The sequence below is a fragment of the Python bivittatus genome, unplaced genomic scaffold (genome assembly GCF_059951505.1).
Source record: "Python bivittatus isolate LINGU-HERP-01145 unplaced genomic scaffold, Pbiv_v1 ctg000330_np1212, whole genome shotgun sequence".
NCBI classification, from domain to species: domain Eukaryota; kingdom Metazoa; phylum Chordata; class Lepidosauria; order Squamata; family Pythonidae; genus Python; species Python bivittatus.
In genome coordinates, this window is record NW_028277058.1 from 27,561,003 (window position 1) to 27,584,192 (window position 23,190).

A 23,190-nucleotide genomic window follows, 5' to 3' on the forward strand; every position below is an offset into this window, starting at 1 on the left:
AATAAAGACTAGTCCCAAGTAAATCACTCCAAAATCAGTGAGACTTTATAGTCTACATAACAATATACAACTGAGACTTTTAACAGGGAGGATGTAATAAAAGAGCAATAATAAGGAAACCTACTTCCAGAAGCCCCTTCATGCATCATTGCCTTGTCATGGTGAAGGGACTTGCGTAACTCAGTTAAGCCATGAGCTATACTGTGCAGGGCCACCCAAGACGGACAGGTCATGACAGAGAGTTCTGACAAAATGTGGTCCACCGGAGAAGGAAATGGCAACCCACTCCAGTATCCTTGCCAAGAAAACCCCATGGACAATGTCAAAAGAATAAAAGATATGATGCCGGAAGATGAGCCCCTCAGATCGGAAGGGTGTCCAATATGCTACTGGGGAAGAGCGGAGGGCAATTCCAAGTAGCTCCAGAAAGAGTGAAGTGGCTGGGCCAAAGCCGAAAGGACATTCAGTTGTGGATGTATCTGGAAGCGAAAAGAAGGTCCAATGCTGTAAAGAACAATATTGTATAGGTACCTGGAATGTAAGATCTATGAACCAAGGCAAGCTGGATGTGGTCAAAGATGAGATGACAAGATTGAACATCGACATCTTGGGAATCAGTGAATTGAAATGGATGGGAATAGGTGCCCATTATATCTACTACTGTGGGCAAGAAACCCTTAGAAGAAATGGAGTAGCATTCATAGTCAATAAGAGAGTGGAAAAGGCAGTAATGGGGTACAACCTCAAAAACGACAGAATGATCTCAGTGCGAATCCAAGGCAAACCATTCAACATTACAGTAATCCAAGTCTATGCCCCAACCACTGATGCCAAAGAAGCTGAAGTTGACCGCTTCTATGAAGACCTACAACACCTTCTAGAACTAGCACCAAAAAAAGATGTCCTTTTCATCATAGGGGATTGGAGTGCTAAAGTAGGAAGTCAAGGAATACCCGGAATAACAGGTAAGTTTGGCCTTGGAGTACAAAATGAAGCAGGGCAAAGGGTAATAGAGTTCTGTCAAGAGAACAAGCTAGTCATAGTAAACACTCTTTTCCAACAACACAAGAGACGACTCTACACATGGACATCACCAGATGGTCAATACTGAAATGAGATTGATTATATACTTTGCAGCCAAAGATGGAGAAGCTCTATACAGACAGCAAAAACAAGACCAGGAGCTGACTGTAAAATTTAGGCTTAAATTGAAGAGCGTAGGAAAAACCACTAGACCACTCAGGTATGACTTAGATCATATTCCTTGTGAGTACACAGTGAAGGTGATGAATAGATTTAGGGGATTAGATTTGGTAGATAGAGTGCCTGAAGAACTATGGATGGAGGTCTGTAACATTGTACAGGAGGCAGCAATTAAAACCGTCCCAAAGAGAAAGAAATGCAAGAAAGCAAAATGGCTGTCTGATGAGGCTTTACAAATAGCTGTGGAAAGAAGGAATGTGAAAAGCAAGGGTGAAAGGGAAAGATATAAGCAACTGAATGCAGATTCCCAGAGAATAGCAAGGAGAGATAAGAAGGCCTTCTTAAATGAACAATGCAAAGAAATTGAGGAAAACAATAGAATGGGGAAGACTAGAGAACTCTTCAAGAAAATTGGAGATATCAAAGGAACGTTTAGTGCAAAGATGGGTATGATAAAGGTCAAAAAAGGCAGGGACCTAACAGAAGCAGAAGAGATTAAGAAGAGGTGGCAAGAATACGCCGAAGAACTATACAAGAAATATCTTAATGCCCCTGATGTTCATGCTGATGTGATCACTGACCTTGAGCCAGACATCCTAGAGAGCAAAGTCAAGTGGGCCTTAGGAAGCATTACTAACAACAAAGCTAGTGGAGATGACAGTATTCCAGCTGAGTTATTTAAAATACTAAAAGTTGATGCTGTTAAAGTGCAGCACTCAATGTGCCAGCAAGTTTGGAAAACGCAACAGTGGCCACGGGATTGGAAAAGATCAGTTTACGTTCCAATTCCAAAGAAGGGCAATGCCGAAGAATGCTCAAACTATCGCACAATTGCACTCATTTCATATGCTAGCAAGGTTATGCTCAAAATCCTACAAGCTAGGCTTCAGCAGTATGTGAACCGAGAACTACCGGATGTACAAGCTGGGTTTCGAAGAGGCAGAGGAACTAGAGATCAAATTGCCAACATTCACTGGATCATGGAGAAAGCACGAGAGTTCCAGAAAAACATCTACTTCTGCTTCATTGACTATGCAAAAGCTTTGATTGTGTGGATCACAACAAACTGTGGCAAATTCTTAAAGAGATGGGGGTACCAGACCATCTTACCTGTCTCCTGAGAAATCTGTATGTGGGCCAAGAAGCAACAGTTAGAACCAGTCACGGAACAACCGATTGGTTCAAAATAGGGAAAGGAGTACAACAAGGCTGTATACTTCACCCTGCTTATTTAACCTATATGCAGAGTACATCATGAGAAATGCCAGGTTGGAAGAATCACAAGCCGGAATTAAGATTGCAGGGAGAATCATCAATAACCTCAGATATGCAGATGATACCACCCTAATGGCAGAAAGTGAAGAAGAACTAAAGAGCTTCTTGATGAGGGTGAAAGAGGAGAGTGCAAAAGCTGGCTTGAAACTCAGTGTTAAAAAAACTAAGATCATGGCATCTGGACCCATCAATTCCTGGCAAATAGAAGGGGTAGAAATGGAGGCAGTAACAAACTTCTTTTATTTGGGCTCCAAGATCACCGCAGACAGAGACTGCAGCCATACAATTAAGAGATGCTTGCTCCTTGGGAGGAAAGCTATGACAAACCTAGATAGCATATTAAAAAGCAGAGACATCACCTGGCCGACAACAATCTGCATAGTCAAAGCTATGGTTTTTCCAGTAGTAATGTATGGCTGTGAGAGCTGGACTATAAAGAAGGCTGAGCGCCGAAGAATTGATGCCTTTGAACTGTCGTGCTGGAGAAGACTCCTAAGAGTCCCCTGGACTGCTAGGAGGTCAAACCAGTCAATCTTAAAGGAAATCAACCCTGATTGCTCATTGGAAGGATTGATAATAAAGCTCAAGCTCAGATACTTTGGTCACCTAATGTGAAGAGAGGACTCTTTGGAAAAGACCCTGATGCTGGGAAAGATTGAAGGCAAAAGGAGAAGAGGACGGCAGAGGATGAGATGGTTAGATAGCATCACTGAAGCAATGAGCATGAAACTAAGCAAACTCAGGGAGGAAGTGAAGGACAGGAAGGCCTGGCGCAATATGGTTCATGGGGTCACGAAGAGTCAGACACAACTTAACTTCACAACAACAACAACAAAACTTCCAGAAGGGGGGGGGGAGAATAAAAATCTAGTATTGCCAATGTAAGCATCCTTGGACACTTGTATGTACTCAGCCAGAATAATGTTGCCAGAATAGATTATTTATAATCTTTACCCTTTATGCATATTATTTTAAAAACAACAATAACAACAATGAAACAGTTCTTGAGATAAGAATGGAAGAAATATCAAATAACTGGGATCACATGGTACTTCATTCCTGCATTAATAAGTTTGGGCAATTTTGGTAAAAAAAGGTGCAATCAGACCAGCCTAGGAGTTGATAACATGAACTGTCCAATTTAATGGCTGAGCAGTCCTGAAAAGAGCCTTCTGAATCCTACCTGGAGGGGTGATTCATCTTTTGCTAAAATGTCAATTAACACTGAAGAGCCATCATGTGTTAAATTATTTTTCATTTATCATAACTTTCTGAACCCTACCTTCATTCTTATGAAAAATTGAAAATTTTGTGCCTAAGGGTCATGCATATATCATGCTCATAGGAATTTCCTAAAAGACTTTTGTCAAAATCACAGAGGCAGAACAGGAGGTGAAGCAAATTGACCCCTCCCTTCAGTAGAACTACTACTATTCTTCTTCTGAAATGTGTCAGGTGGTCCTAGGTATAGCTACCTATCTGCTTCCTGTTCATTTTTATAATAACGGACTACCCTAATATACAGGGGGAAATGTGCAACTTTTCTTGTTGGTGGGGGTGAATTCCCAAAATATAACTGCTGTTCTTGCAAACCTAATCAAACAACAAACATATATCTCTGAATATATTAATCTGAATCATGGCAAGTTAGATTCCCCCAGAAAGAGCCACCAGTCTGCAATTTCATTATTTTTTTATTATTATTTTAAATGTAGAGCTGTCCTGATTCCAAACATCTCTGAGAGGCTTGCACTTTTTTAAAAAATAAGGAACAATAAAATATGAAAAAAGATCATGTTTATCCAAGAAAAAAGAAAGAAAAAAAATAAGAACACAAAAAATAAAAATCAATAGGAGCTCAACTGTGAAGGAATGGTTGGATGAAGGGCGTGCTCGAGGAGATAATCATCCCCTTAGCCCTCAACAGGAGTGTGGGAAGTTTAAGAAGGTGAGACTGGCACCAAAGGAATTCACAGTGTTGTGGCTTGCTGGCTTGGGAAGTTAGATTCAGTCTGGAGAGATTCTGTCTTGAGGTAGAAGCTAATAAATGCAACAGAACTCTATCTGTGCTGTCTCGGGGAGTTCTTTGGGCTGAACCTGACATCAATCTCTCCAGACTCATACTACCATCAAGAGAGGGGAATTGGAATTATGGCAACGGATCCCCAGGGGGCAAATTTGACACCCCAGTTGTTGGCGGCAGCCCTGCTACAATATCAACAGCAAGTGGAGATTTGCATAATCTCCAAAAAGCTATGGGGCAGTTAATACAACAGCTCGCATCGGGAGACCAGTTCTCACGAGAACTCCGAGGGGAAGAATGGAGATGGAGGGAGGGGTGATGTGAAGGAATGGTTGGATGAAGGGCACGCTCGAGGAGATAAGGATTCCGTTAGCCCTCAACAGGAGCGTGGGAAGTTTAAGAAGATGAGACTGGCACCACCCTAAGGAATTCACGGTGTTGTGGCTTGCTGGCTTGGGAAGTTAGATTCAATCTGGAGAGATTCTATCTGGAGGTGGAAGCTAATAAACACAACAGAACTGCATCTGCACTGTCTTGGGGAGTTCTTTGGGCTGAACCTGACATCAACTACCACCATACCGCAAGGTTTTCAGAAACTTTCGGAACATCATCAGAGTGGAAGCCATACAGATCTCTGATGTTCTAGAGAGCAAGCACCCTGATAGAGAAAGTGTGCTTCCTAGGTCCCAAAAAATGACACTGTTAATTGAGGAGACCAGTAGCATACCTACTCTGTCCAAGTTTATTGGATGAGCAGAAACTATTGGAGTTAAGCACTCCCTCAGATAACCAGGCCCTATGCCATAAAGGGCTTTATAGGTAATAATCATCACCTTGAATTGCACCTGGATCAACTGGCAAACAATGCAGCTGGTGAAGCAGCAGTGACACACAGGCATACTATGACATGCCTATCACTGCCCACGCCACCTCATTCTAGACCAGGTATACTCTGTAAGTGGCCTTCAATGCAGTCTCATGTAAAGTGCATGGCAAAAATTCTTTTGTAAAGTGACTAGGGCATGATGAGGCCCTCCTAGTTTAGGAATAGGAGCAACTGGCATACTAGATAGATCTGTGCAAAGGCTCTCCTGATCACATCTGCCACCTACTCTTCAAGCAGGAACTGAGTGTAAGACCATACCTAAATTACTCAACAGTATCGAATGGGTAAGTGCTATTCTATCTGAGACTAAAGATGAAAAGGCCACATATTCAGGAGCTGAATATATCCACAACAACTCAGTCTTGTCAGGATTGAGCTGGACTCTATTCTTCCCATCCAGACCTGATCAATCTCCAGACACTGGGACACAGCATTGACAGCATCATCTGGGCAGCCCAGAGTCAAGAAGTATAATTGATTATCATCTGCATACTCATAATACTGGACACTGAACCAATGGATTACTTTATCCAGAAGTTTCATGTAGATGTTAATTAGAATGGCCTTAACAAGCCCAAGTGAGACCAGGATCTAAAAAACAGGTGACTGAATTCACAATTTGAAGGACCTTGTGCACATCATGAGGAGTCACAGAATCAAACTCATTCTAGATAACTCCACAAGACCATGCCCCAGGAACCTTAACTAGACTTGCCCAGTTGGAATCCAACTCTCAATGGATCTGAGACACTTTATCTATTAGATAGCTTGAATATTCTATGGATATGGATATTCCTGCTGCTTGATCCTCGCCAGCAAGGCTATTGGCAGAAGCAATAAGGATGGAGAAATAACATTTTGCTGCTCTTCTTGCCACAATGTAATTCTGAATATGGGCTCTTACCCAATCATGAGTATGGCACTAAAATTTACTTCTCCTTTTGGGGGAAAAAATAAAAGCTATTCCTTTTCCATTAAATTAAGTGATTTTATATATATATATATATATATATATATATATATATATATATATATACATACATACATACATACATACACACACACACATACATACACACACACACACACATACACACATACATACACACACACACATACATACACACATACACATACATACACACACACACACATACATACTCTGTGTGTGTGTGTGTGTGTGTGTGTGTGTGTGTATAATTTAGGGGAAAATCTTATTTTTAAATATTCAAAACTCCAGCTGTAGTAAGCTTATAGAAGAGGTAAAATTTAGTTATTTGATCAATGTCTATAGAAAATGTTTCTAATGGTTACTTACTAATCTTCAACAGCATTAGGTTTAGAAGTCCAAAATAATCTAGGTATGCTGTGTATGCCTGGCTGTAGTCATTTTCTAGTGAAAACTCTTAATCAGCAAGTTCCTACATAATGTACCAAGGAGATAATTTCATTATGAGTATGAAGCTGATTACCAATGATAACTGAAGGTGAACATGATCTCATCCTAAGGTAGAAAGGTAAGAGAGAAAAAATTCTTGTCAGCTAATGGAACACCTATTTCTTACAACATGAAAAAGAAGCTACGATCCTTGAGGGGTAAGAGAGAAAAGATCTCAGCATGAAAATATCTTCTGAAGCTCCAGCAGCACATTTTAATTGCCTTCAATTCTTGTTAAGTTGAGATATTTCAGAAGCTTTTAAAATTAAGTTTTAAGTGTATAATCATAAAATATATTTTGACATTTCTGTGCCCTCATGACAGCTTTTTAAGATATATCTTAAGGGCATTAGTTACTATTTTTTTCTTCCTAACACATACACACACAAATATATTCAGCAGATGTTGTCTTGAAATTTGATAAGAAAATAATGACCTGCTTCTTAGTAAGGAGGTAAGAGGTGAAATTCCAGGAGGCTGTTATGAAAGAAATGAAAATTACCAGATGTTTTCTATTATCACCCACAGTTGAGGTGCTGCAACAGAATTATCTTATCACCAGTCAATAGTTGAAATCATAATTAGGCACTGCTTGCTTCTGATTATCGAGAAGATGAAATTCACCCTTGTTAGCAATATTAATTTTCATTATTTGGTATAGAGTGTTAGCTAAAAGCCAGATACCTTTTTCAGGGTATTTTAAACTGAATGCTGCCAGTGGTGGAAAGAAAGATAAAAATTTGGAATTAAATCACAAGAGATGATGAATCCATGTGAAAAATTGGGCCCTTATCTTCTCAATCCTGAGCTTGTTAAACGTAGCAGAAAGTGAAAGAAGGATCTGCCTGAATAGGAATAGACCTTTCTGTGTGATTAGGGTCTTGATAAAGTAAGATTCTTGACTACATAGAGGCAACTTTTTTCAGAATGTCTTTCTTAACATTGCAGGTTCAAGGACTTTTAGGATATGACTACTGGGCATCCTACTTTTTAAAAAATTCCTATTCTAACTAGTGAAAGAGAATTTGCTTTCTTTCAAAGAAAAAGCGAATTTAATGGATAGAGAGTGGTATTCCTGCACCTATCTAGCTATAAAATGGCCAAGAATGTGTGTAAATCCTGACATACATTGTATAAACAACTCCCCAGTGGCTTGTAGTCTGTTTAACTTCAATTAAATCTCAAGAAAGGACATATCAAGAGAACTCAGTTCTAATTTAGCTTTTTTCAAAATGGACAGCCAAAGAAATTTCTGAAGAACAGAGAACATCAACAGTAGTGCCCTCTGCCACATCCAAAAATAAGGTAAATTCAAAAACTACACCAAGATAAAGACAAAAATTCCTGCGCACCCTGGCAAGAAGAGAGAAAACTTTGATAAGAAGGCTTCACAGTGCCAAAATGTATTGATTTTTTCCCATTAGTTCTTTTGAGAACTTCCTAACCCTTCTTGGGTTTTGGTAGAATTTTTAAAATCTCAGACACTGGAATGATGGGGTAATCTGGTTACAAAAGATATGACATATAAGATCAATACATTCTGATAATTTATCATAACTTCTAAAGTTTACGGGAACTGAAGTTCAAAATAGGGCTGCCCATTTTTAGGGTTAGAAGATAAATTAAGTGGGAACAGAGAGAACAAAAAGGAAGCTTTTTTACACATGCTACTTTACAGAATAACAGCACTGCAATGCAAGATACTGCAGTGCTGAAATAAAGAACAGTACACAGGATTAATTTAATCATCTTCAGCAGTACAAACAAAATTGTTTAAATGTCTTATTGATCCATAATATTACAGTTGGAAAATATAAATTATGTAACTTCTATGCATCCTTTCCCCAATACAATAAATAGGACTTTTGTTTGGTGGGCTGTGGCAAAGAGGTTATTGTCAAAGAGTGCCACTGGTGAAAAAGAAATAAAATAGATTTTTTCCCCCCAGCTTAGGGCTGTTTCATTATTCCAGACAACACTTTGTATTGATCCTCCTCTATTTATTTCTAATTTTGTTGCCTTTGATTGAACTGAGCTCTAAATCTTCCCATGGCATACATGCCGTAAGGATGCAACATTGCTACAAGAAGTCCAAGGTAGCAATGTTCTCCTTTTATGCTCTAATTTAGTCTGCTTCACAGCAGATATAGGACTCTTAAAGAGCACTTTAGCAAAAAGACCAGCAATATATTATATAACTTCAATTCTTAAATAGCAAATGCTACACTAATTACTGCGTACATTTGAACTGCCACCTAGGAGTGGACCAGAAAGCTTTTTTAAGGCCTATTGTTTTTTTAGGCCTACTGCCCAGGCTTGATCCCTCCCCTAGTATAGCTCTTCCACTGCTTTGCCCTATGACTGTGGCCAAAATAAGTTGAAGAATCCTTGTCTTCCAGAGGGAGCAAATTGAAGCAACATGTGCATTATTTCTTTCTACAACAAATTCTGCACCTACAGAGCTGGCATTCCAAATTAGCTCCTGGAGCTAATGTCTGTCTGTCTGTCATGACTCCTCACAATTCTCTGATATGAACCTCCACAAGGAACCTATGCCAGCCTGTGTTTCCTCAGTTTTACCCCAACACTCTAGCTACCAGACAAAATAGCTCTTTTCAAAGGTTGCAGGTAGAATATCATCTTACAGTGTAATTTGGCATGGAGAACTTGGAAATGGAGAATATTGAGCCTATTTGTTTATGAACTTCCTATATTTCTTAGCCATCTTTCAAAACATGGTCTTCCTGAGGTAGTTTACAAAGATACTTACATTTTTTTTTACAAAAGGTTAAGCATGCCTAAATTGCTTTTGCCATAACAATTTTGCAGTTTTCTTAAAAACAAAAAAAACAAAGAGCATAGGATGTTATTAAAATGAGTTTCTTTAGTTCTTTCCAGCTCTTGCCTACTGAAGAGAAAACCAACTTTCTGATGGCCTGTGCTTGACAATAACACATTCACTTTTATTTAAACAGCCTTTGTCCCAAAAGCTGACTCATAATTATATGAATATTAACTGTTTTAATTGTTTGCTTGCAGTTTTACAGATAATTTACTTTTTTTCTTATTTTGTATTTTTTTAAAAAAAATAATTTACTCGATTTTTATAGTTGATTGCACACTATTACATGTAAATGCATGATATAAATTGAAAATCAGAGCAAACCAAAAAAAATAGAATGATTTAAAACAAACAACCCACACTTTATAGTTTTATTCTAAGTTTAATTCAGAGTTGGAAGTCAGAGTGATAGCAAAAGGTGTAGCCTTCTTCCTGTGAATATGTACCTTAAATTAACTAGCAATGTTTTGGAATTCCTATTCAATAATTGTTAAAGCCAAACATATACCTATGATTTAATGTTGCAGACATTAAATTAAGCATTAAGGAGTCATTGCAGCACAGAGTACCATCTGCTTATCTGGTTGCAATCAATTATTTTAATGTGAGATCATGTTTATTTACCTCATGCAAAAACAAGTGCTATGGAACAGTTCTAACTGATTCCCTCAAACTATTTCTGTGTTTGGAAAAAATAATGGCATTTGTTTTTCATGCCACTGCTTTGATCTGACAGCAATATTTGAAGAGAACCTTAAGAAACAGAAATATTTCAAAATGCTGCACAAACACTAGCATATACTAGAGCTTAAATCCAATTTGACAAGGTGAAAAAGTCACAACTGCTACCTTACTTAAAACATCTGTTAATTATTTCATAAATTAACCAGAAATAATTGTTACGTCCTCCAGAAATCCTCTTCTTGTTCTAAGGCAATCAAAGTCAAAATAAATTCCAATATGAACATGAAACTACAGATATATTAACAAAGTACTTGAAAATTTAACAGTGATTGCTACCTCTATAAAATAAAAGAATCCAGGTACTAGATTGGGAGGGCTGTTTGTTTTTTATTATTTATTCATTCAGATTGGACAGTACATTTTCATACAGTACACAATTCACTTACAGAGCTAACTGCCATAAGATGCATTAATGGCCCTTAGTTTAGACAGCTTTAAAAGAATTATGTGGCTTTGAAAGGAAGGATAGGAGTATCAATAGCTATTAGTTGTCATTATTAAACCTCTGAATACCAGATCCTGAGAGACAGTTAATGAAGATGGGTAGTCCCATAGCTTCCTGTTTCTGGTCTTTACAGAGATTTTTATCTTGGTGCTGTGGAAAACAGGTTGCTAGACTACATGAAGCCTTGGTTTGTCTCAAAAGACTGCCATTGTGTTCTAAATATGGTTTGCTGGATTTTCATTGCTATCTACCCCATCAAGGCTGCACAACCTCTGGCCCCAAGGTAATATGTGGCTTTCAAAAGACAAAAGGGGTAAATGATTGAATAAATATGAAATAATAAGACTAATTGGCTCACAATTAAAGTATTATAATTAAATACAAATTAAAATATATTTCAGTTAAATTAAAATTAAATCAAATTTTACTTTGTTCTGGCTTCATTCACTTTATTCTGGCCTCGCAAGCCTGGCCCTCAGCCTAGAAAAGGTTATGCACCTTAGTATTAGAGGAATTACTGGAGAAATGATTTGCTTCCAGTAGTCAAAGAATTAGTTGGGTAGCTCAAATGTACTATGAAAAGTATCTGTTTTTCTTCTGCTTCTTGATCTTCATTTTCAGTTTGCACCCTTCCTGCTAAGTAGCAACTTTATACCCATGAAATTTTCCCCAGTCCTAAATATCCTATTCAAAGAAGGCTTACTTAGTAGAGGAGCTAATGCCAGCTGCCATGTTTTGTACACATGCAGAAATGGTAGTTGGCATTTGATACATACACCAAACACTCCAAGAAGCTTTTTTGAATCTTATGCAAAATATGCCAGCTGCCATGTTTCCACATGCATCCACTTCAATCCCACCCCACTTCCATCTGCACACTATGTCTCAAACTTTTATACTGAGCAAGACTCTGCATAATGTTTATATTATTGCCATGCATTATTTTATACTTTTGCAATGTGCTTTACATGGGGCTGCCCTTGAAGACCATCAGGAAGCTACAGCTGGTTAAAATGCAATGGTACAAGTGGCCATGTGTCACTACTACTATGTGAACTGCATTGGTTGCCAATTGGCTTCCATGTGCAGTTCAAGGTGCTGGTCACCACCTATAAAGCCTTGTCTCCAACAGTTTCTCCAGTCCCCATGCCTCCCCATTGAGGTAGAGTAGATGCACTCCATGTCCTTTCTATTAAACATTGTTATCTTGTGGGACTGAAAAACCAGTGCTTGTTTGTCACTGCCCTAGCTCTCTGGAACATCTTCCCAAAGATACAGATGGCACCCACTCTTCTGGTATTCTGGGAAGTTCTTAAAACCTGGCTCTGTCCACAGGCCTGAGGTTAATGTGTTTGGGAGGCCTGCACATTTTGGTTGTGGTTGTTGTTAGTCAGGGCTGTTATGTTTTTAACTATTTTAATGGTGTATTGGATTTTGTAAGCTGCCTGGAGCAGATGATGATGATGATGATGATGATGATGATGATGATGATGATGATGATGATGATAATGCCAAATCCAGTCTAAACATCTTGCTGACTGTGTGACCAACAATAACAACAACAACCCCCAGTGAGGAACTACCTTGATGTGGTTGTGGGGCTTGAGTGCTTCAAGGAGGATAGAAGCTATGCCAGAGGTTCAACCATACTGGACAGGTCTCATCAGAGGAGCTAGATGAAGAGTGTCTCTCCCATAAACAATATGGTGAGATGTAATTTACAGAAACCTATACCGGATCAGTCATCACCTGTGTCAACAAGGACCACACTAGGTGTTCTAGTTCCTGGACGTCTGGTGACAAGTGGGCTACAGGACTCAGGACTGTTGGCTGAGCAATCAAGGCCAGCAGCTGCAGGACTACTGAAAGAAAAGTTGTTTACCTATCACAAATATATGAAGACTGAAAACAAAGAAATAATGATTTGCTATTACAAATCAAGTCCAATAAGAAGAGAATATCTGAAAAGAATGTACCTGTTCTGGAAAGAAGAACATCCAGAATCAGAAGTAACAGAACAGAAGCCAGCAGATCAATGTGAATTTATAATACAAAATAAAGTATTCACAGAAGTAGAATTAGAAGAACACCAAAGGTCTACCCAGGGCAAAGAAACTGAAGCCTCATCAGAAGTAGCTCAGACTGTAGAGGCAAACCAGGGGGAGTTGACAGTAGAGGAAGCCAGCATAGCTATTGAATCGTTTTCATTTCCAAATCCGGCATCCTCTCCTCTGCCTTCTCCTCAGAAAGAACAAAGCCCTCTAACTAAAAAACAAGAGGGCTGATTGAAACAAAGAATAACTGAGCATCTAGAACAGCACAAAAACAACAGAATAAAGTTGCCTGCATTGAAGCTTGTTACAAAGAAACAGCTAGCACAAGTATTAAAAGATGCCAATACTGTAATATCAAATATAAGCACCAGCTCACTGCAAGAAACAAACCAACCAATGTACAGTACAGCTGCAGTTATAACTAAATACCTTGGATGCAAAATCAGCAAACAAGAAAAAAAGCCAAACAGTGCACCACCAAAATGGAAGATCAGGTTGGAAAATAAGATCAGCATGCTAAGATCAGATGCAAGCAAGCTACAACAGATGAAAGAAGAAAAGCTGAAGAACAAAAAGACCAAAGAATACCTGATCAAGAAATATCACCTAGAAGCAAGGAAGATCAAAGAAGCACTTGAAATAATAAAGCAGCAAATAACAACCATTGCCAAGATGCAAAGCTCAAATTGCACACTATAGGCAGAATCTCCAATTTCAGTCAAATCAGAAATGTTCCTCCCAATCCATCAATGGAGAGCATGCAATGAACCAGTCAATACCTGACAAAGAAGAAACAGTGTAGTTCTGGGTGCAGCTGTGGGACAACCCAAAGAAATATAACAAGAATGCAGCTTGGATAAAAGGAGATGAAAAAGAAGGTGAAATTAAAGAACTTGTCATAACAGCAGAAATGGTGGAGAAAAGGACAAGGAAGATCAAGAATTGATCAGCACCAGGTGAAGATGAACTGCGTGGTTTTTGGTTGCAATATCTGACTGCTCTGCACTGACTCATTGCCAAGCAGTTTAACAACGTACTGCAAGGAGGTGAAATTGAAGGTTGGTTAACATCTGGCAAAACCTACCTGATAATGAAAGATCCAACAAAAGGAGTAGTACCAGGCAACTACAGGCCAATTATCTGCTTACCAACAACTTTCAAATTGCTAACTGGTGTTGTAGCTGATGCAGGCCAACAGCACCAAGTTGAAAACAAGCTCTTTCGACCTGAGCAGAAAGGAAACTGCCCAAACAGCAGAGGAACAAAAGATCAGCTCTTAACTGACAAGATGATTTTGAAAAACTTCAAGAGAAAGAAGACCAACTTGAATGTAGCTTGGATTGATAACAAGAAGGCATTAAACTCCCTGCCACATGACTGGATAATCAAGTGCTTAGAAATAACAGGAGTCAGTAGACACATCAGAAGCTTTGTGCAAAAATCAACGGCACAGTGGAAGACACAATTGCTGGTCAATGGTGATTGACTGGGAGAGGATATCAAGAGAGGAATCTTTCAGGGAGACTCACTATCACCACTACCATTTGTCATTATATTGATTCCTCTGTCAACAATACTGAACACATCAGGCCATGGCTATGAAACATCAAAAACATCTGCCAGGCTATCCTATCTCCTTTATATGGACAATCTGAACCTGTATGGAAAAACACCATCTGAAATAGAATCACAGCTCAACACTGTCCAAATATCCAGCCAAGATATTGCAATGGAGTTTGGACTGGACAAATATGCCACTCTGACCATCAACAGGGGAAAAATAGTGAAAACTGGAAGAATCAAGATGCCCAAGGGAAATAACATCAAGAGTCTGAATGAAGAAGTTCACTACAAATACCTGGGCATCCTTCAAGATGACAACATCAAGCACATTGAAGTCAAAAAGAAAGTAGTGAATACATCAGAAGAGTCAAAAAGATCTTAAAGTCCAAACTCAGCGGAGGAAATATCTTCATCCACACAGTGACATTGACAGACTCTACTTACCAAGGAGCATAGGTGGGTGTGGAATGTTGTGAGTACACCAGACAGCTGAAGAAGAAAAAAGGGCATTAGAAGAATATCTGAAGGGCAGTGAAGAAGATGCACTGAAGCTAGTACACCATGAAGGCTTACTGAATACCAAACAAACCAAACTGTACTATAAGAAAGACCAAATGAACAATAGAAAAGAGACATGGCAAGGGAAAATATTACATGGCCAGTACACACACACACGCACACACACACACACAATAGCAGGCAAGGCAGATAACAACAAGACCTGGCAATTGCTAAGAGCAGGAAAGTTGAAGAAAGTGACAGAGGGACTAATTCTGGCTGCACAAGACCAAGCCTTAAGAACAAATGCATATAAAGCCAGAATTGAGAAGACAACAACAGACAGTAAAGGCTGACTCTGCAGAAAAGGTGAAGAAACAGTGGACCACCTAGTCAGCTGCTGCAAGAAGATTGCACAGAGTGACTACAAACAACAGCAAGACAAAGTAGCAGCAATGGTGCATTGGAATATCTGCAAGAAATACCATTTGCCTGCAAGCAAAAACTGGTGGGACCACAAAGCAGACAAAGTAATAGAAAATGAAGGCGCTCTGGGGGTTTAGAATTCAAACAGATAAGCACTTGCCACATAACACCCCAGACTTAACAATTGTTGATAAGAAAGACAAAAAAGTCTGCATGGTGGACACTGCAATACCTGGAGAAAGCTGAATAGAACAGAAAGAACTGGAAAAAAAATACGAAATACAAAGACCTGCAAATAGAAATAGAATGACTCTGGCAAGAAAACAAAACAAAACAAAACAAAGATAGTGCCAATAGTAATAGGCGCCTTTGGTGCAATCCCAAAACATCTGGAGTACCACTTGAAGACATCGGCACTGAGAAAATCACCACCAGTCAATTGCAAAAGGCTTGGAACAGCTTACATCCTCTGCCGATACCTTTAACACCATCAAAGAACATCATCTGCCTGTCCCAGGTCCTTGGGAAGGACTCAAGAGGTGGATAAAAATGCCAAATCCAGTCTAAACGTCTGGCTGACTGTGTAACCAACAATAATAATAATCTCCTCCATGGATACCCCCTTGTGTGGGGGAGGGGCTTGTAATGTCTGATGAGGTTGAAAGCTCTGCTGGTGGTAGTGTATTCTACCAGAAGGGTCACCGTGCCAGACAGGTCTCAGCAGAAGAGCCAGGCTAAGTATATCCATCAACCCATTAACTATGGTGAAAAAACAGAAAAATAATCTTATACCAGATTGGTCGTCACCTGGGTCAACAAGGACCGCGTCAGTTCCTGGGCATCTGTCGACAAGCAGGCAACAAAACTCAGGAGCTATGGCTGGGCAACCAGGGCTTTGCCCTGTAGGGTTACTGGAAGAACAATAACCACAGACAAGACAAGACAAAAGTATATTGTGTTTGAAAATTGCACCATTGTGGCCTGCTATTATAAACAGGAACCAATGAAGTGGGGCTACTTACAGCGAATGTTTGAACTGTGGAAAGGAATTTATCCAGACTTAGATATCACTGAACAATGATTAGCAGATCAAAGGAGATTCATTAACCAGAAATAAAATATTCAGGGATGCAGAACTGGAAGAGATTCAGAAATATTTTGAAAATGGAAGACCCAAAAATTGATTAGAGAAGACCCTAATTGTTGGATAACAACAATTAGAAATATAGACGAAACAGCTGATATGAAATACAGAAATGATAACTTAGAAGAAGTAATAACAACAGAAACAGTGCAGGTCAGCACTGAAACAACCTATGAACTGACTCTTTGACAAGTAGAATTAAGAGAGAAATTTATGGCATATGCAGAATTACCAGTAGAAAAACAGACTGCCAGCACTGAAAGTAATACCCAAAAAGACCTGGCACCTACAATGAAGGATGTGGATAAGGTGCTTGCAAGGATTAAAATAACATCTATCGAACAGACCAATCAGCTTGCGTACAGTACGGCAGTGGTGATTACAGACGAACTGGGTATCAAAATTAGAAAACCAAAAGCAAAATCATATTCAATCCCAAAGTGGAATATCAGACTGGAGGCCAAGATAAAGAAATTAAGATCAGATGCAAATGATTTAAAGAACATGAAGAAATAGAAATTGAAGAATGTAAGGATCAAGACAAGCCTTATAAAAAGTATTGGCTTAGCACCAGAAAAATTGAAGAAAACATTTGTTGCTTTATGTTTGGAAAACATAAAGCAACAAATAACACCAATAGCTGGGAAAATTGAATGCTATGAGGCATGATTCATCTAATTTAAGCAAAATCATGCCTCATAGCATTCAATCTGGTCTGATTGAAATAGAAATTCTGAAAATAGAAAACCAAACAAAAAGAAAACAATCCAGTTTTGGAAAGATCTATGGGAAACTCAAAAAGACTATAATAAAAATTCTGGATAGATAAAAGAATTTGAAATGAATTTAGTAAAAATTAAATGGAAGAACTAATAATAACAGCAGAAATGGTTAAAAATTGAGTGAAAAGAATTAAAAACTGGACATCTGCTGGAAATTATCAATTGCATGGCTTTGGGCTCAAATATCTGACTAGCTTACATCCAGTTATAGCTAAACAACTTAATGAAGTATTGCATAAATGAGATATCAGTGATTGGTTAATAACTGGCAAAACTTATCTGATTCAAAAAGACCCAGTGAAAGGGACAACACCAGGAAACTATAGGCCAATAACATGCTTGCCTACAATGTTTAAATTATTCACAGGCATAATAGCAGACATCCAAGATTATTTGGAAGAAAATAACATCCTTCCAGTAGAACAGAAAGAACATAAAAGGAAAAGCAGAGGTACAAAAGATCAACTTCTGATTGATAAAATTGGTATTGGAGAATTGCAAAAGCTGCAAAACTAATTTACATGTGGTCTGGATTGATTATAAAAAGGCATTTGATTCATTACCACATAGTTGGATCATCAATTGTTTGGAAACTACTGGTGTCAGCAAAAACATTAGAATCTTTATTGAAAAAATAATGAAGCAGTGGAAGACAAAATTGGTGGTTGGAAATGAAAAATATGGGCTTGTCAACATTAGGAGAGGCATCTTCCAGGGTGACTCATTATTACCCTTACTATTTGTCGTTGCTATGATCCCACTTTCTGTGATTTTGAAGAAAACAAATCTTGGCTATCAAACAGCAAAAATGCTAATAAAATCTCACATTTGTTTTATATGGATGATCTGAAGCTTTATGAAAAAACAGAAATCGAAATTCAGTCCCTGATAAATACTGTAAGAATTTTTAGTACAGATATAGGAGTAGAATTTGCCCTAGAGAAATGTGCTACAATAGCAATAAATCGGTGTAAAGTCATGAACAATAATGGAATTGAAATGCCAAATGGCCAAACCATCAGGAGCCATAGGAATGAAGCCTACAAGTATCTGGCCATTTTACAGTTGGATAACATCAAGCATGGACAAGTTAAAAATGTAATTAGTAAAGAATATATCCAAAGAGTGAGAAAACTGCTAAAGGCAAAATTGAACCATCAAAGCCATCAGTACCTGGGCCATACCTGTTATATGATACACTGCTGGAATTATTAACTGGACACAAGCTGAACTGGACAGTTTGGACTGAAAAGCAAGAAAACACATGACTATTCACTATGCATTACATCTCATAGTAATATTGATAGATTATACCTGCCCCACAAAAATGGAGGCAGAGGTTTACTTCAGGTCAAACAAATTGTCGAAGAGGAAAAGCATGCATTGGCTGATTATGTAAAAGATAGCCAAGAACAAGCACTGATGCAAGTTAAAAATTGGAAGTTATTGAATGTACAGGAAACAAAACATGAATATCGAAATAATGTAATAAAAACATGAACAGAATGCTGGTGACGAAAAGCATTACATGGTCAATTTCGACAAAAGATCGAGGGGAAAGTGGATAAAGATAAAACCTGGCAATGACTTACAAGTGGAACATTAAAAAAACAAACAAGGCTTGATTTTGAATGGCTGCTTACGAGCAAGCTATTCAAACTAATGCAGTCAAGGCCAGAATTGAAAAATCATCAAATGATTCAAAGTGCAGATTGTGCAAAGAAGCAGAAGAAGCAGTAGATCATATACTCAGTTCGTGTAAGAAGATTACAGAAACTGACTATAAAGAATGGCATAACACAGTCACTAAAATGATTTACTGGAACATCTGTAAAAATTATCATGCGCCAGTAATGAAAAATTGGTGGGAACATATAGTTGAAAAAGTAGCTAAAAATGAGCAGGTTAAATATTGTGGGATTTGCAAATACAAGCTGATAAAGTCTTGGCGTGTAGCACAGTAGATTTAACTGTGGTTGAAAAGAAGAAAGTGTGGATAATTGATGTGGCAATACCAGGGAATAGTAGAACAGAAGACAAAGAATTGGAAAAGATCACAAAGTAGCAAGATCTGAAAATGGAAGTTGAAAGATTATGGCATAAACTGGCAGTGGTAGTCCCAGCGGTTATCAACACACTGGCTGCCATACCAAAAAACTTTGGACAAGACTTAGAAAATCTGCACATTGACAAAATTTCCATCTGTCAATTACAAAAGGCCACATTGCTTGGATCCACACATATATTACACTGATATATTATGACATCCAAGGTTCTTGGGAAGAACTCAATGCAAATGAAGGCCAACACTAGCTAAAGAACTGGCAGCCGTGATTTCATGTCGTTGTGTATATTCTTATTCTTATTATTCTTATTCTTATTCTTATTCTTATTCTTATTCTTATTCTTATTATTCTTATTCTTATTCTTATTCTTATTCTTATTCTTCTTATTCTTATTCTTATTCTTATTCTTATTCTTATTCTTATTCTTATTCTTATTCTTATTCTTATTCTTATTCTTATTTGGATGCCTCACCTACCATCCAACTCTTCTTGCCCCACCTGCTGATTTTTATTTATTTATTTAATATTAATTTCCCACGTCTGGGAAGGAAAACCTTTTTTCTATTATTATTTTCTAAATCTGGGGAGGTATAGAGAGTAAAGAGGATGACCTTGATGGAGAAATGGAAAATCCACTAGCAAAGCAACAAAAAGGGAAACATTGTTTAAGTCCAAATGATGGGGGGGGGGGAGCATTATGAAAATGTCTCAGACACCCCTCCAATTCACAGGAATATAAAAGAAAGAGGAGGGGAAGCACAATCAGGCTTGCAAGATTATGTTACTATAGCCAATCTAAATGGAAGGAATTTTGAGTCTTCCATGGAGTTTATTTCTTAGTCTAGTCTGATTCTTAAAGGCTGGCAGAAGGGGCAGGCCTTCCTTCACACCCACAAACACTCATTGAAGGACTTCTTTTTTTACAAGCTGTGAAAAATATTATTCCATCTGGTTGCATAACCTACCCTTCTTTCTCTGAAGGTAAGATTGCTTTTGACTGCCATATTTCCTGAAAAGCTGGAACATTACATTATAGATAGATGTTAGAATGCTCATTATTGAGACAAAAGCAATATTTTACTCCTCAGAATCAAACTTTTATCTTTTTTTGTCCCTCTTGGGGTTTCAGAGAAGTCCAGGTCATTGCAGCCCTTGAGGTTCCTACCCATTTTTTAAAAAGGACACACAAGAACAATTTTAATCGTAAAAAAGTGGGAGAATTTGGATATTTTAAAAATTAAATTGAATCTGTGGACTCCTTTTATATTTCAGGCCTTGATCAAATTGTCCTCTTGGCTTCTTCTCTAATTGCCTCTTCTAGTTTGAAATACTGGAATGTTTATGAGCATTAGGTTTTCTGGTGGAAATATATATTTACCTATTAGTCACTTATTTGTTCAGCTAAAGCACTGTTCCCAGAACAACTGGGAGATGGCTGAAAAGTACAGCTGACTGTTCTTTGCCCTCTCTTTTGGTACAAAAAAAAAACACCAAATGCATCAGTGGATTATAACAAGCATTAAGGTCCATTCTAATCCCAGCTCTCATTTGGTTTATTCTTTTTTCTGCATGTATTGGTCTTGACAATGAAAGCAAGAGTCCCTGTTCAATAATAACAGTTACAAGGGTAAGCAAAATTTAAGACTTCAGGGCCCACAATTCTGCCTCATGACCTTCAATCAGGCCATCTGGTGCTGTGATAATGAATGGGAAGTGCTTAATATTTTAGGTCCATTTTTGGCATTTTTTTCAGGTTTAATGAATAGGAATGGGAGACCTCTGGGAAGCAAATCACTCCCATCCCGACTCTTAAACAAATCCAACCCCCAACCCCCACCCAGTCCCTGCTGGATTTACAAATTAAACCAGTTTTCTTTACATTAACATCTTCCTGACATGTAGATGTCAACTCCCAGACTTTAGCAATGATCATGTTATCTGCAGAATCTAGAAATGAAATATACAGAACTGAGGGACACAAAGTATTACCCCAATAGATGGACCGGACCAGGAAATCAACACCACAAGAAGGCTAACACTACTTTTATTGAGATTGGCTATCATAATGGTATCTTACAAGTCTGATGGTGCTATACCTGCTCCTCCTCCTTATAGTTCTGTGAATTAGGGGATCATCTGTCTGAGTCACTTCCAAATGTTATCTGGCTGTCCTGAACTTTAAAAATGCCTCAGCCTCTTTCATCTAGGCAACAACTCCTGCTTATCTCTATCAGGGTCATCTTCCTTACTCTACACAAGGTTAGGGAAGGCTGAATTAAACCACTGGCAAATGTCTCACCTCCTTATTCACAGACTGGTCGCAAATACTCAGTATGCTACTAAAATGTATCAATATTCTTTGTATGCTACTAAAATGTATCAGTCCCATAAGACCTGATCTAAAGTAATGAGCAAGACTCAACGCAAGAGTCTTTACAGGGCTGTATCACAATAGCAAATTTACCAAGACAGACACTCTTTGGTACAGTGCCAGACTAAATCTACAGTTCCAGTTCCCTCCCAGGTTAAGGGCTATTTCCTCATCTTTTGAGTGCTTTATTACTTAATTTGCTAGTGGAAAGCTCCTTTATGGAGAAACTTGTAAGTGAATTTTTTTTCACCACAGCTGGAATACAAGCTTTGAAAATGAAACTGCTTATCATGTTGTTTCTCTTTCTATTCAATATAAATACTGAATCCTGTTGTGAGATCATATTCTGCACTCATTTCAACAACAGGATGCTTAAAATGGAATACAAAGAAGAGTATGATTTTTCCAATGTACAGTTCAAATGCAAAAATCACTTAATAATGCTTATTTGACAGCTGAATGGAATGTAATTAGTCCCTCCCCCCCAGCAATTTTTTGTTTAGTCTTGGATTCTGCTGTGAGGAAGTTATTTTGATCCAAATCCAATAAAGAATTTTATTGTTCTGGAACATTTGAAGAAAAAAAGGAACAGACATTTTAATATTTAATATTTGAGTTTTTAAAAATACATTTGTTAGAGGGAGATGGGCTATCTTGGCTTGGGATGAAGTTCTTGTATTGTATTTTCAGTGACTGTTAGCCAAAAGTCCTTGTAGTACTAGGTTTTGGAGAGTTCATTGAAATCAGTTTTCTTTTTAGCTTTTGCTTTGCATATTTCTTCTGAACTCTAAAGTCTTATTTTACTGTGGCCAGTATGCTATTGGTGAAGGACTTATGAAATGCTCCCCTTTCAGGTTGCTGTGAAATGTTTGCAAATCATTTTCACTGATAAAATCATTTATGGTCACACGGACTAGACTCCACATGGACAAGATGAAATCATGTGACTGTGGCAAAGTTTTGCAAAGATAACTGGGATTTGTTTGGTACTGCAGACTCTTAAGGAAGTGGACACAGTTGACTACTAATAAATCTTTGTTCTACCTGGCTCCTTTAAGTAGTTGTATGTATGGTTGGATTCAAGAAGTTTAATGCTTCTTGGGGGAGGCCTAGTTCCTTCTGCATTGAAAGAGACAGTAGATCCTCCAGAAGAAGTCATTTCTTGATCAAATCAACTTCTGCCTGCTCTCAATTCTGCTGTTTTCAAGGAAGATTTTGAAAGGGTGATCAGACTGCAGTTGAAGAACATTCTGGAAGAAGCTTATTCCTTTTCAGACCTGGCTATGGGATGGAAACTGCATTGGTGGCTTTTGTGGATAATCTCCACCAGGACTTGAAAAAGTAAGGTGAGCCCTTTTAGTTCTATTAGATTTTTCACTAGTATTTAACGCCATGATCATGGTATCTTCTGGGACACCCTCACAATTGCT

At 38.2% G+C, this 23,190-nt stretch overlaps 1 pseudogene; it reads left to right on the plus strand.

The window, feature by feature from the left end:
• Positions 1-5,667: 5,667 nt before the first annotated feature.
• On the plus strand, positions 5,668-19,577 carry LOC148215921 (uncharacterized; annotated as a pseudogene).
• The last annotated feature ends 3,613 nt before the right edge of the window (positions 19,578-23,190 follow it).